Raw genomic sequence first — 15,239 nt, 5'->3', positions numbered from 1 at the left:
AGCTCGTGACCATGCAGTTCGAACTCTGTAGCGTACTCGAAACCATGTATCAATTGGGTTGTTAAGATTACGAGATGAAAAAGTCGGTTGCCGTTCAATCGCCAAAGTTAAGTGTTATTGGAAATGGTTAGTACTTAGATAGGGGACCACTTGAAAATATGTTTTTTTTTTAATTTTTTTAACTTTTTTTTTTATGTTAATTGCATAATAGATTTAGTTACATGAGAAAAGATAAAAGTGTACAGATAAGGATGATCGGAAAAGTAGAAACTTGTTTCTATTTCTTGATTGGTTCTAGGACTTCAAAGGGCTATTTTCTCACAATTCAACCCTTTCGAAAACTCAGCTTTTAACTTTAGTATCATAACAAGTGAAATATCGCTTCTATTTATAGGACCAGATTATACAGGACAGGCAAGAAGATTTTCACTTTATTTAAACAATTTTGGCATCATTTTCGCAAATCGTTTATCAAACTGTCAGCTTTGTCAGCGATTATTATGAGTTTGCCGCAAGCTATACAAATACGTCTATACATACTAACAATACCGGGGAGGCAAGTGGAAGCCATTTAGGAGACTATTCCTTAACTGAAACACGCGTCTGAAATCGAGCCCACCGACAAGGCTCGTACGTGATTAATTATTCAAAATATCCTCACATTTCATAATATTCTGCGTAAAGTAATCAATCAGGCGTTGTTCATTGACCTATAACCATTTGTAATGTGAGGATCCACCAGAAAACCGTACACCGTCCATGATTTTGTGGGGGTGTAATGTCCGCGCGAAAGTTAAGTGATAATTCACGCTGCACACATTAGTCGGGGCTGTTTATAAATAAATACTTCACTATAGGGTTTGAAATGAAAGTGAAAGTGAATATGTATCTTTCGTCACTGAAAATATGCAATGGCCGTTGTTGGGATTTGGCTCGCTATGAACGCGATTCTGTTCGGTGCTTAACTTAATAAACTGCAGACATGAAGTTCATTAGCACCATTTTACTTGCGGCGGTTATTTTTGGAGAGGAGACGGGGTACGAGTTGCAAATGGAGTGCTTGGGATTAAAGCATATTTCGTATCTAAACTGTTAAATTTTCTGGAAAATCTTGAGTTCCTTGAACTCAGAGAAAACCGTTTTAAATTATTATTTAAATTATCATAAAATTGCAACAAAATTTAGATGTTGTATTCCTAGAAATTGCTCAGATCGAGTTTTTATTGTAGGAAAAAGGAAATAGTTTAAGAGTATATAGGTGTAGATATAGCATTGTTGATACATTGGAAGCAATTATTCGACTGAAATCTTTTTTTCTGTTAAAACCATAAAAGACACTTTTCTAACATAAAATTTTTGTTTATTTTTTGTTATAATTGTATCTATTATTTCGTATTTATTGGCAGATTCTGTTTCGCTTATTACTCATTAATTTTCATTTCGAAATTAGCAAAAATATAATAACGTCAAGAGGTTTTCCGATCAATTGCTATTTTTCTTTCAGGTTCCTATTGGTTATACTCGGAATTTTTACAAAGTCATCGTCTACCCGTCTAGCTATTTGCCTTTACATCGACCTTTCTATTCATATCATTACTGAATATCATGTTCTTCTAATATATCTTGGAAAATATAACCATATTTTTGAAAAGGTTGAGCCCCTAAAACAATCTTGCTCACTACATAGGTTTTCCCGTTTTGAATAATTGTAATAAAAGTATCAAAATATATATCAAAAAATGTAGATCTAGTATTATTTTCAGACTAGTGGTTAAGAAAGAAGACCCTTTAGGGGGATTAGTTTAATTTTGTCAATTAAATTAGAATTGATATTGTGCTAGTCGTAAGGCAGTTTTAGAAGGTACAAAATTAGAATAAGTCCCGAAAAATAAATTTGATTCAAAATAAATGAATGAATTCACCTTGGAATTTATGTTTTTGGATTTTAAGTTTTGGAATTTTCAATAGGCGGTGAATTAAATTCAAAATTTTTCTTTTTTCGACAACAAAACATTATTCGAAGCCTTATTTGATATTGTTTATACAATAGGAAATACAGGGTATGTATTTTAAGTAATGAGAATAAATCTGGAAAACAAAATTGAAGGTATCGGTACAAAACTTTAAAAGTTGTCTCATCATCATCAACAACGGCGCAACAACCGGTATCCGGTCTAGGCCCGCATTAATAAGGAACTCCAGGCATCCCGGTTTTGCGCCTAGGTCCATCAATTCGATATCCGTAAAAGCTGTCTGGCATCCTGACGTGCGCTATCGCTCCATCTTAGGCAGGGTCCGCCTCGTCTGGATTATCCTCATCCATACGGATTAAGTGTCCCGCCTACTATTTACCCACTGCTATTGAGCCGGATTTTATCCACAACCTGACTGTCATGGTATCGCTCATAGATTTCGTCGCTATCCATCCTCATGTAGGGGGCCAAAAATTCTTCGGAGCATTCTTCTCTCGAACGCGGCCAAGAGATCGCAATTCTTCTTGCTAAGAACCCAAGTCTCCTAAGAATACATCAGGACTGGCAAGATCATTGTCTTGTACAGTAACAGCTTTGACCCTATAGTGAGACGTTTCGAGCGGAACAGTTTTTGTAAGCTTAAATAGGCTCTGTTGGCTGACAACAACCGTGCGCGGATTTCCTCATCGTAGCTGTTATTGGTTGTGATTTTCGACCCTAGAAAGGAGAAATTATCAACGGTCTCAAAGTTGCATTCTCCTATCTTTATTCTTCCCGTTTGACCAGTGTGATTTGATGTTGTTGGTTGGTTGGTTTTCGGTGCTGACGTTGCCACCATATACTTTGTCTTGACTTCATTGATGTGAAGTCCAAGATCTCACGCCACCTGCTCGATCTGGATGAAGGCAGTTTGTATGTCTTGGGTCGTTCTTCCCATGATGTTGATATCATCGGCGTAGGCCAGTAGTTGGGTGGATTTAAAGAGGATCGTACCTCTTGAGGGCCAGGTTAAAGAGGACACATGATAGGGCATCCCCTTGTCGTAGACCGTTGTTGATGTCGAATGGTGCTGAGAGTGATCCTGCTGCTTTTATATGGCCTTGCACATTAGTCAAGGTCAGCCTATTCAGTTTTATCAATTTCGTCGGGATACCGAATTCATGGCTGAGTATAGTTTTACCCTGGCTATGCTATCATTGGCGGCTTTAAAGTCGATGAAAAGATGGTGCAACTGGTGTCCGTATTCCAATAGTTTTTCCATCGCCTGCCCCAGAGAGAAACTCTGATGTACGGCTGATTTGCCTGGAGTGAAGCATCTTTGGTATGGACCAATGATGTTCTTAGCGTATGGGGCTATCCGGCCTAGCAAGATTGAGGAGAATATCTTATAGATGGTGCTCAACAACGTGATATCTCTATAATTGCTGCATTGTATGATATCTCCCTTTTTACGTATGAGACAGATAATGCCTCTTTGCCAGTCGTCAGGCATTGATTCGCAGCCCCATGCCTTGAGCATAAGTTGATGAACCACTTGGTGTTATTGGTCGCCTCCATATTAAACCCATTCGGCTGTAATTCTATCGACTCATTGCGAGTTATGATTTTTAAGCCGATGAATTGCACGGACTGTTTCTTCCATACTTTGTCCGTCGTCTTCAGATGGCGGGACTACTCAACCCATCGCTCCAATATGCCCATTCTCTCGGAAATCAGATTTTCCACTTTGTGTCGGCAGGATGAGCATCGAAGTGTGTAAGGCTTCATCCTACTAACTTGTTGGTAAAACTTTCGCGCCTGGTGCGGTTGCCCCCTGCACGTTACAAGTTCACAGCCCTGTTGGTTCTCCCAGGCTTCCGTTTTCTATCTGCGAAGTCGCTTGTCCGTTCGACGGATTTCTTGGTACGTCTCTGCACGTGCTCGCGTTTTTTGAGAATGCAACATTACTCGGTATCCAGCATTTTTCCGTTCCGTTGCGAGCTTACATTCATTGTCGAACTAGCCGTTCCGACTCTTTTTGCGGCTGGGGCCAAGTATGTTTTTGACCGTGTTTATGATAACGTTCTTCACGTGATTGTGAAGATCATTTGTTGATGCTCCATCTCCAGGATCTCTGTTGACTGCGGTTATTGTGGCATCCATTTCCCTCTTGTAGGTGTTGCCGAGGACTGTGCTGTGGATGGCGTCAGTGTTAACTCTCACCTCATTCGAGCTCGGAACACCATGTCAACGAGATAGTGATCCGAGTCTATATTAGCCCCCTTATATGTTCTGACATTCATGAAGGCTGAGAGTGTCAATTTGGTTGAAAGTGGTCCCGTCTGGAGAGGTCCACGTATGTTAGTGGACCACTTTCCGCGCAAACCAGGTACTTCCAACGACCATTTCGTGTGACAATCCTAATTGAATAATCCGCAGTCCGTTATCATTAGTATTTTAATGTAAGCTATGGGAGCCAATGTATCGCCTGAATACGGGCTCCGCCCCTGCTTAACTGTTAAAATCTCCAAGTATGATTTAGATATCATACTTGGGACAGGCTTCGAGGGTCCGCTCAACTGCCTCACAGAAGGTGTCATTCTCTGACTCTGCAGTCTCCTCTGGGGACATTAATGAAGCTTATATTTCTAAACTTGCCTCGCAAACGCAGAGTGCATAGCGATAACAGCTGGTTTCATTTTTTGGCTGACTAAGAAACCTACTCCGAGCACATGGTTTACTGGATGGCCACTATAATATACGAGTATGTAGCGGCTCTTCTGCAGGAAATCGGTCCCTGTCCAATGCATCTCCTGGAACGCTGTTAGATCAGCCCTATAGTTGGACAGGGTATCAGCTTGCTGCTTGGCAGCTTCATCTCTGTACAGGGAGCGCACGTGCAATGAGAAAATGCGGAAATCGTTATTTCTTTGTCGTTGCCGGATTCGTCGTTGTGTTATCCGTCCAGTCCGAGGCTCGTGTTGTGGCTTCGTAACAAGTTGTTTTCCGTGTGGGGTTGTCAGTCCTACCCAAACCCCAACCTAGAGGACCAGTTGGTACAATTTGTCCCGTTTTCAAGCGAGGGAGACTCGCCTTCATTCTTCTCCGTCTGCAGTTTTTCGTTAAGAAAGAGCTTCCAGCGGTCACCACGTGGAGGTGGAGATAGATTTTGGTAGTAGAGTTGTTGGTGTTGGTTCAGCAGGCGTTTCCCAGGTTTTATGCTCCATTGTGGGTACCAATACACGTTTCGCCTGGGACCTCAAAGGGTAATGACCACCATTTCATCATAGGTTTAAATATTTTACTGTTGTCATGTAATTTCTTAACTCTTAGCCATGATCGAAACAAGGTTCCTTTAATGAATTTTGGCCTCCCACAGGAGGATGGACAATTCCGTAGCCTATATAACGACTGCGACGGCTGAGTGGTTAGAGCGCAAGGCTGTTGTACGGAAGGTCGCGGTTCAAATCTCACTGGTGACAGTGGAATTTGTATCGTGATTTGACGTCGGATACCAGTCGACTCAGCTGTGAATGAGTACCTGAGTCAAAATCAGGGTGTAATAATCTCGGGCGAGCGCAATGCTGACCACATTGCCTCCTAGTGTACCGTTACGGTCTTGAATGAAGCGCTCTAACACACTTCAAGGCCCTGATCCAATATGGATTGTTGCGCCAACGATTATTATTATTATATAACGACAAGATTTCTGAGCGACGCCCATTTAGCTTAATAGGTGAGCTACCAAATCCTTATGATGATGATGATCTATAAGGGAAATATTTAGGGTAGAAACAGGGCGTGACAGATCCTGCCTGCGATGGAGCGATAGCGTAGGCCATGACGCCAGATAACTTTTAACATCTATAGCGCCAAGCCAACAAAATAGGTCCACCCTTTAAGGTCAGCCTTTTTTTGAATAAGTCATACTTCCAGCCCAGGAGTGTTTTTTATTTCTCTATACTGATGAGGAGTTTAAAAATGATGTTGCTAAGCTAAATTGGTCCTTTGATTATGGAATCTTCGACAGTTGCCTTTATTAAAGGTTTCGTTGTGTCATTATTTCGCATTTTCGCCCATGTTCCTGCTTCGCATACTTCGTTTTGAGTATAGTACAGACAGTATAGTTTGTCTCTGCGTCTGGGTTCCATCCTCAGCTAACAATGTTTGAGCCCTGGCGACGTTAGCGAGTGCTAACTTGTTCGAATAGCTTGTGGTTGCACCAGTATCATGAAGTACTGAATGATGTTCCTTGGAATATGCGCGATACCCGTCACTTTCGCTCACCAGGGATTCATCATCATCAAAGGCGCAACAACCGGTATCCGCTCTAGGCGTACTATAGCAAGGAACTCCAGACATCGCGGTTTTGCGTCGACGTCCACCAATTCGGTTTGATATCCCTAAAAGCTGTCTAGGGGTCTGCCCTTCGCCATCACTCAATCTGAGGCAGGATATGCCTCGTTTTCTTTTCCTACCATAGATGTTCCCTTCATAGACTTCGCGGGCTGGATTATCCTCATCCAAACGGATTAGGTGACCCGCCCACTGCAGCTTATTGAGCCGGATTTTACCTACAACCAGATGGTCGTGGTATCGCTAATAAATTTCATCGTTCTGTTGGCTACCGGATCGTCCATCCTCGTGTAGAGGGCCAAAAATTCTTCAGAGGACTCTTCTCTCGAACGTGGCCAAGAGTTCGCAAATTTTCTTCCTAAGAACCCAAGTGTCCGAGAAATATATGAGGACTGGCAAGATTATTGTCCTGTACAGTAAGAGTTTTAACCCTATGGTGAGACGATAATGCCCCGTTACCAGTCGTCAGACATTGATTCGCTGCCCCACGCCTTGAGCATCAGTTGATGAACCGTTTGGTGTAGTTGGTTGCCTCCATATTAACAATATTAAGCAGTTCAGCTGTAAGTCCATTGGCTTCTAGCGACTTGTGGTTTTTAAGCCGACTGTTTCTTCTATACTTGGTGATGGCAGTATTTGTCCGTCGTCTTCAGTTGACAGGACCTTCAACTCGCCGATGTCCAGGTTGTTGAGCACTTCATTAAAATACTAAATTCATCGCTCCAATTCCCCATTTTATCGGAAATCAGATTTCCCTCTTAGTCTCGGCAGGATGAGCATCGAGGTATATAAGGTTTCATCCTGCTCACTTGTTGGTAAAACTTCCACGTCTGGTGCGGCTGCTCCCTGTAATTCTCGAGCTCACAGACTTGTTGGTTCTCCCAGGCTTCCTTCTTCCGTCTGTGAAGTCGCTTCTCCGTCCAACGGAGTTCATGATAGGCCTCAGCGCGTGCTCGCGTTCTTTGAGAATACAGCATTATTCAGTATGCAACCTTCTTCTGTTCCATTGCTAGCTTACATTCATCGTCGGACCAACCGTTCCGACTCTTTTTGCGGCTAGGACCAAGTATATTTGTGGCCGTATCAATGATAACGTTCTTCAGGTGGTTGTGAAGGGCATTTGTTGATGCTCTATCTCCAGGACACTTGTTAGTTGCGGTCATTGCGTCATCCATTTCGCCCTTATATGTGTTACAGAGGGCTGTGTTGTGGATGATTTCAGTATTAACTCTCAACTGATTGTCAGAGGAAATTCTAGGTGGTGTTGTTATTCGACCCCGGAGCGCTATGCCAACGAGATAGTGATTCGAGTCTAAATTGACACCCCTATATGTTCTGACAATCAGGTACTTCCAACAACCATTTCATGTGATACTACTAATTGAATAATCAGCAATCCGTTATCATTCGTATACCTATGTAAGCTATGGGAGCCGACGTATCGCCTGAATACTAGCTCTACACCTACTTAGCTGTTAAAATTTCCAAGTATGATTTAGATATCATACTTGGGACAGGCTGCGAGGGTCCACGCAACTGCCTCATAGAAGGTGTCATTCTCTGACATTGTAGTCTCCTCTGTAGGGGCGTGAACGTTAATGAGGCTTATATTTCTAAATTTGCCTCGCACAGCCTTTTGCTTATGTTTCCAAAGCCGATAACAGCAGATTTCATTTTTTGGCTGACTAGTTAAGCCTACTCCGAACACATGGTTAATTGGGTGGCCACTATAATATATGATGTAGTGGCTCTTCTCCAGGAAACCGATCTCTGCCCAATGCGTCCCTTGCAATGTTATTATATCAGCCTTATATTGAGACAGGGTATCGGCTACCTGCTGAGCAGCATTCGATTTGTACAGGGATCACATGTTCTATGAGAAAATGCGCAAATCGTGGTTCCGTTTGCAGCTTCTTTCGTGGCTTCGTAACATCGTCTTTCCATGTAGGGTTGTCAGCCCTACCCAACCCCCAACCTGGAGGACCAGTTGCTACATTTTGTCCCGTTTTTAGGCGCGGCAGGCTCTCTTTCATCCTCCTGCGTCTTCAGTTTTTCATTAAGAAAGGACTCCCAGTGATCACCACGTGGAGGTGGAGATAGGGTTTGGTAGTAGAGTTGTTGATGTTGGCTCATTAGGCGTTTCCCAGAATTTGTGCTCTATCGTGAGAACCAATTTATGTTTCGACCGGGATCTATTCTATCCTTTGACCGCCTCGCCCAAGATTATTACCCTGATTTGACGAATGACAAAAGATGGATTTAATTACGAAAAATCTCCGAGTAAAACTCGGAGAGATGATATTATATTAAATAGGGTTTCACTCTTCTAAGTAGGGAAAATATGATCCCTGATGCTTTTACTGATGAAACACATCCTATCGTGTAATTACCGCAAAATCGCTTTATTCATTGACCCTGGTATAACCGTCTCAAACCGCCTCAAAACCAAATAGGTTAGCTCAATATTTTTTTTAAGTGAATTTATATACGGAGATGAAATTTTGATCTCTTATATTTCACTAATCATCATCTTCTCTATTTTATGAATTAGACTTTTACAATGCTATGATCATACCTCACCGGTACAAATGGAATAAATCATTTCTGCTTTCCTCAATATCACTAATTAACTTTACAAATTGTTGAACCGATTACCATCAAATTGTGACAAAGTGCTGAATGTCCATGTTGAATTCGAAACAAGCAATAACGTCTTGTTAGAACACATTGATATTAAGCCAAAGTATATAATTTGCTGCATTTATTTTAAAACTTAGTGCACCATTTTATTACAGACAAAATTTCGCATTAAAACTATTAAGAATAATTATCAATGAGACCATTTTATGCGAACAAATTTCACAGTTTGTATCGTTTACGATTGCTTTTATTCATTCAAATGAAATCTGGTGAAAAGCAGAGGAAAATTCTGGTTCATATACCCGTGCACACTTTGAAATGAAGTGTTTATCTACACTTTCCTTTAATTGTGCTAATTCTTGGATCAAAATATGTTTTAATCATTCTAGGTAGTTCTCGGATCAAAATATTCTCTTCAAAAATACAAAGCCAAATTATAAAACACAATAAAAAAATGTATAATAATAATTTGACCGTTGATACTAAATTATCCTGGTATTTAGGTATAAATCATAATTCCATGGAATAAAATGACTTTTATTATTTTTTTAGAACGTTTTGCACACGTTATTCAAATTTTTCGCCGTCAAAATTATTCAACATTGAAAATTTTCAAATATTAATCAAGTGGAAACTATTATTATCACATGAAAACCACCCCCATAAATCAAAAACCAAAATTTTTTACTCCAAAAAAGTAATAATAAAAAAAACGCGAGAGAAATTTACTATGACTAATTTCCTCTTAAAAATAGATGAAAGGTGTATTACGAATGGCACAGATATCACGATTTTAGAATTTTATAAATAGTTATCGAGATAATTGGATGAAATTGTGTGGGAAGTTATTTATAGCAGGAATTCCTATCCTTTTATACTCGTAATAATTTAAAAACAAGATGTTGCTTTCCACTTAACTTCATTTCGATTCAACCCATTTATTCTAATTTAACATAAAATCTTTCAATTTATAATTATCATATTCTGACGCAGAATCCTTTGAAATCTTTTATTTGATGAAAAGTACTCAAAATAATTGCGCACATAAGATAATAAATGGTTCCTGGGCTGGCATGTTTTACTAAACAAGTAAACAATTAGAACGTGGGGGTGCAAATAAATATTTTGGGGAAAAGAATTATGTATTTCGCTGAGCAATAAATAAGATGGGGTGAGTACCAGCCTTTTGCTTTTGGAGGTTTTATGACAGTCATATGTGAGGAAAAGCTGGGCATAGACATAGTAGAGACAGGTTGTAAATAAACATCGGACTTTTTAATTCTCTTGGAAAGTGTCTAAATAATATTGGGCTGGCAAGAAAGTCTTTCCGCTTTTTTTCCTGGATAAAAAATGTGTTCTATTTTCCAACAAATTGAAATTTGATTAAACTATACTTGGTGATCGACAATTTGAAGTATTTCTTCCAGTGGGGTGACATTGGAGGTTATTTCCAAAAAATTGACAGCAGCTAAGTTAGAACAAGTCGGGAAACCGGTAGCTCAGCGCTTCAGGTATGAAAGATTTTGTTTGCTTCTTCTGTGAGTATATTTGAGTGCAGAACTATCCCATTTGTACTTAGCCCGTTATGTATATGCATTTAGCATGTCAGACTACTTACTTTAGTCTGATATTGATATTTAGCTGTAGTAAATTTACACAGTAAAGCCACTTTTGAGTTACTGACTTTGTTAGTAACAGTATGATTTTTAAGTCTGGGATAAACTTAAGCAGGGTTTCTACTCAATTTCCCAGAAAATATAGTAATATACTATTATTAACTTAATTTGAGCAGATATCGATATGGGAAATATTTCGAGCCCTGGACACCATATAGAGGCAGATTGATGGTTTTTTCAGATTTTTCGGTTGAGTGGTTTCTGAGAATGGGTCCGTTAAAGAAATCATCACTTTCCACCCCTCCCACTCCCCGCCTTTCCAACAAATCTCAAAACTAAGATCGGCTCTAAAAAGCACTGATCGAGATTTTTCATTTGATACTCAACATGACTACATTTGGTGAAAAAATATTTACACCTCTCTTTTGCATGTATGGGGACCCCCCTCCCCCCCCCCTTAATTCTTAACGTAGAAGGATATCACTCACTGCATGTCTGGGCGTTCACAGCTCGCACCACCAAATTTCGTGCCTATCGGTATAGACGTTTTTGAGAAACGTGCCTGTGACAGACGGACAAAAAGTTGCAGAAAATGTAGAGGAAGAAAGATATATGTTCAGGGATTACTAGGCTGAGCTTGAATTTATGCTTTGCAAGGAGATAAAGGATGTCGACTGCCGACACGTTGCAGGGAGTAGCAGATGCCCAGTGTTTAGGAGAGCCTTGAATGCAATAAAAAAATGAGGTTGATACAAATCTACCTCAACCACTGCAAGGCAGCGCAAGACTTTCTCATGAGAGGGAATCGAAGCTGCCATAATCAGCCTGGACTACAGATGTAAATGGCCAGGCGGTAATCTGAGCATGTGAAAATCAAGCGCTTCAAGAAATGATGGAATTTCCTGAAGTTGGATTCGTCATGGCAAAAATAGCTGGTATCTATATATAAAGTTGCTACGCTCCACCAAGCGCGACGATTGCAGAATTCAAAGGAATGCTAGGTATGCTAGTCTCGCATGCAATAAGTCGAAACCCCAAGATTATAACGGGTGATTTCAACGCGTGGCCGTGGAACACCAGGGGCCTGGGGGTCTAAGAGCTTGACTGAATACGGGAAATGTTGCCACTTTTCGTGGGATAGGGTCGAGCTCAATAGTCGATCTGACATATGTGAGTACCATATTGGCGACGAAAATGGCATGGTTTGTCAGTGAGCATTATACTCACAGCGACCACCAGGCAATTTTCCTCGAATATGGGCCATGCGGCGATGCGCGTTCCCGCGGAGCCAGAAGCAGGCGCTGGTCCGTGAAACAGTTTAAAGAGGATGCATTCATAGAGATGTTATTGGGAGGCCAAAATCCCGATAGTGTGGATACAGAAAAGGTAGAGGGACGCGTAATGAGAGCATGCGACGCTGCTATGCCGAGGCGGCAAGTCTTCGCAAAAAGGCGCTCAAACTGTTGTTGGAATGAAGAGATCGCGGAGTTACAGGATGCATGTTTTCGAGCTAGAAGGGTCTGCCAACGATCTAGAGGAAGATCAGACTTCAACGAGAAACGGCGAGTATATATAAACTACTTTGCGCAGAGGCAGACCAAAGTCCCTGGGGAACAGCATACAGGATGGTTATGAAGAAGATGAGAGGGGGAACACCACAACTATTCTTCCCGCATATTCTGTTCGATATCATCGACACGGTAGGAAAGATGCTCGAAAGGGTTATCTACAACAGACTGCTCCCTATCATTGAATATAAAGATAGACTATAGTGACAATTTGAATTTCGACAAGCCCACTCAACCATCGACGTCGTAGATGTTGTTTTGAAGTTGGCTCGAGACGCGATGTCGTCTAAAAAATGCTGTTTCGTGGTGACATTGGACATCCAATATGCGTTCGATTCCGCTAGTTGGGAGTGAATAAAAAGTTCACTGGCTAAAACGGGTGTCCCTAGTTATTTGACTTAGCTCCTTGATGACTACCTTTTGGAGAGGACATTTTGGTACGACACGGATGAGGGATCCAAGCAGTACACCGTCATTGCAGGAGGGAGGGTCTTCTCCTGTGGAACGTGATGTACAATGGAATTCTTGTGATTTCCATGCCAAAGGCGGCCACGATACTCGGTTTTGCAGATGACCTAGTCGCGATTGTCGTCGCGAAACCATTTAAAGACGTTGAAGTGTACGCTAACGAAACCATTAGCGCCATAAAAGCGTGGTTGGAGATGGATCAGCTTGACCTTGCGGAAGAAAAGACGGAGGCAGTCTTGATTACCAACCGTAGGAAGAGGAATACAGTTAATATTCGTGTTAGTCACTTCGAAACCGGTTATCAAATACCTATGAGTGATGATTGATGCTAAAATCAATTTCAAGGGACACCTGGACTATGCCTGTGAGAAATACCAGCGCATCATTAGCGCGGGTGATGCCGAATATTGGAGGCCCAAGATACAGTCGCAGATTACTTATGGCCGGAGTGGTTCGCTCCATACTATTATACGCGGCACCAGTTTGGAAGGAAGCACTACCGTGTGGGAGTAATCGGAGGAGGGTAAATATGACTTAGCGCTTAGTGGCACTAAGGGTGTATAGCGCCTTCAAAACAATATCAGGGGGCATAGCGTATGTTCTTGCGGGAATGATCCCGATAGACATTCTGGCAAGTGACAAAAAGAAAATGAATCCTTCTGAAAAGGATACAGAATACCGAAAGGCGGGAGTCGCTGGAGAAGTGGCAGCAACGATGCAATGACTCGCAGAGAGGTCACTGGACCCACACTTTGATTCTCCGTATTGCGAAATGGGTCTAGCGACGACACGACGAGACTATCTTACCATCTGACGCATTTCCTGTCAGGACATGGTGGTTACAGGAAGTATCTGTACCAAGTCAGGCTGGATGATTTTCCCTTATGTCCTGAATGTAGTGGCACACCTGATAACACGGAGCATGTTCTGTTCCACTGTCCACGATTTTTCTCAAAGAGGAGGAGTCTGGAAGACTCCCTGAAAACCAACCTAAGCCCGCAGAACATCGTCAGGGAAATGTTGAAGTCGGAGGGAAACTGTGTACCGTGAACTCCGCAATCAAAACAATACAGGAGGAACTTGGAAAGGCAGAGCACTCAAAGAGGACGCGAAGAACTGAAGGCTTGGTCACTTAAAGCGCAGTCCACCCCGCGAAGTAATACTTTGCGGCGGTTCCGCGGGGAAGGAAGAAGGAGAAAGTGGAGGTGGTTTTCGTGGGTGAGAATCCCACACGCTGCTGCAACGTGGCGCGGCAGTGCCTTTGTAATATTTCTACCTCCATCAGGCAGACGCAACTGACATTAAGGCAGGCTCGGTACTCAAATAAGGTGTCACCAATGAAAAAACGGTGGAAACTGCAGAAAACAAATCTGCCACCATTATCGATACAGTACCCAACGCCATGTTTCTCCATCACATGTCCGCACAAGGTGTTGTCAGCGCCCATCTTGACATTCAGATCATCATAATAGCCACAATACTACCTTTTAATTGCTTATAGAAAGCATCTTTCTCCATTTTATCGGAAATCTCCGTTTGTGCCGGAATTTTCTCGTCAAGAGCACACCTTACGGTTGGCAACAGAAGGAACCGGATACTATAGTCGCGTCTGCTACCAGCTGGCTTTTCAGAGTACAAAATATCATTGCTATAACTGAAGCAAAAAAGAGAGAAGTACCCTCCAGAGTCCCACCACTTTACTTCACTTGCGCCCAGAATGTGCAGCTTATATCGTTGGAATTCTCGCTTGAGTTGGAAAAAGCGAGCATTCCGGAGACCCTCGACACCGACAATCATAGGCCGTTTGCGATACCCAAAGCTCATAGCTAAGAGATCACGCAGTTCACCTTTCACTAGCAGTAAAATTTCGAAATTTGCAGGTTACTATCTAGCAAATTTCTATCTCTTTAAATCGCCTTTTATGACGAACAGGGAAGACTTTGAATGTATTCTTAAGCCCCAACCCACAAACCAATTCAGTTCAATTGGGAGATGATCTATTTGCTTAAAAGCGCAATCGCTCGATCTCGTCTGTTTGTGAGTGTCTCGGTGTGGATAGCTTATAGCACACAACCTATAACCAAATTTTCGGTGCTAATAAAGTCGACCAATCGCTGACCATTGCCACTATTTGCTTCCTGGAGACTGTGCCATTCTATCCTCCATGCCTCTGTGCATCTTTTCGCTTTCATCCTTTCCCTTTTACCACTTTAATACCGTCCGACGACAATGCTTCCTTCTATGGTACTATGAAATTTACCCTTAGTTGTTCCATCCTTTTCCTCAGTTGGCGCTAGACGATGTTGAAGAATTTTAGTTTTAGACGAATCGCACATAACCTTCCACTTATGGATTTGAAGTTTACGATGAAAGCCACTCAAAACTCTGCTACCGTAGTTTTTTCCACTTGTAAACATAATCTGCGTTCGCATGCCACACCAGGATGATAATATTATATACCGAAACTTCTTGAAGAAGTACTTTTAACTAACTTGTCCTGTGAAGCTTTCGCAAGTTGCGAGATTCAGTGAAATAGTCAAGGAAGGAAGGAAAACCCATCTTTTTCTGATCACCAAAATTAAGCGTTGCGGAAACTGGTTAGTAGTTAGATAGGGGACCAGCTGACCCATATTTTCTCT

General features: G+C 41.7%; 1 protein-coding gene across 1 annotated transcript in view; it reads left to right on the top strand.

Annotated features, from left to right (window-relative positions):
• The window catches only part of LOC119653142 (obscurin), a 172,164-nt gene that overhangs the window by 18,228 nt on the left and 138,697 nt on the right, over positions 1 to 15,239 (top strand).

Source organism: Hermetia illucens, chromosome 1 (assembly GCF_905115235.1).
Source record: "Hermetia illucens chromosome 1, iHerIll2.2.curated.20191125, whole genome shotgun sequence".
Lineage (NCBI taxonomy): Eukaryota > Metazoa > Arthropoda > Insecta > Diptera > Stratiomyidae > Hermetia > Hermetia illucens.
This window is presented reverse-complemented; position numbering and strand designations above follow the sequence as displayed.